Source organism: Penaeus monodon, chromosome 22 (assembly GCF_015228065.2).
Source record: "Penaeus monodon isolate SGIC_2016 chromosome 22, NSTDA_Pmon_1, whole genome shotgun sequence".
In the NCBI taxonomy this organism is placed as follows: domain Eukaryota; kingdom Metazoa; phylum Arthropoda; class Malacostraca; order Decapoda; family Penaeidae; genus Penaeus; species Penaeus monodon.
This window is the reverse complement of record NC_051407.1, coordinates 36,037,392-36,038,496: the sequence shown is the minus strand read 5'-3', so window position 1 is coordinate 36,038,496 and position 1,105 is coordinate 36,037,392.

The following is a 1,105-nucleotide window of genomic DNA, read 5'->3' as shown; positions in this document are numbered from 1 at the left end:
CCACAACGGCACCCGTATCCAATGATCTACTATATGCCAAAGCAGTGATCAATTATGGAAAAAGGTTATAAAAACAGAGAGAAACAGAAAATGTTTTTTTCTGAAATTAATGAAAGACATAAAAAACTGTGCCTAGTCATACTAACAAATTTGGTATCTACAGGACTGATATGATATAAACTGTCCAGATATAAAGTTACCACTCTATAGAAACCTCCTTATAGGGCGTTATGGTTAGAGTGAGCTTCCATGATTGGCAGGGACAAACTGATGCGGTCATGAAAAAAGTGCCAGGTCAAAGACAATGGGCATCCTCCATGGACACATACCTGGAAAGGTAGAGTCTAGTTTGTTCTGGTTCCATAAAGAGGAAGATAAGACGGCCAGAAAGTCGCCCAAAGCAATGACAGCTAAAATTGTTCATCTATGTATTCTAATACATAAATAACCTAATACACATGAAACTATATACATCAACTGTAAGTCTAACAGTGAATGAAAGTGTGCCCAGTGACATCACTAGTAATTAAGTGGTGATTAGGTGATCTTGGCCAAAGAATCTGGTTTTGTTTTGGGTTGAAGTACCTGTTTTCCTTTAATTACTGGAGTCTACCCAAGTCCTCACAAGCTATAGGGGCTTGGCTTCAAGCCCAACTTGGGTAAAGTTTAAAAAACCCTTACTACCACAACTTAGCTAAATAAACAGGGCAATTCTACACAAATAGGTATTATCGTCCAAATGTGCATCACATAAGTCATCACATGCAAATATATGTAACGACCATAGTACCGCGCCGCGAAAGTTTCCTCAATCTCACTTACGAACACCTATATTGGCTTACTATGAATAGCCCTCACTCGTATGATCTCGCCACTAGCACACCTAAAACATCATGGCCCCAAAGTACTTATCTCTCAAAACTCAACGAGCGTCGGCTGTAATAAGAAAGCAAAGGCAAAATCATACGTATTTTGGAGAATGCGGCACAAAGCGCCCGGCGATGACGTCACAGCGAGGCGATCCAAGTAAACAAAACCAGACGTAAGAGGAACGTAATATTATAATAGTGATGTTGTGTTGCGTCGAAGTGAAGGGAATGGCACA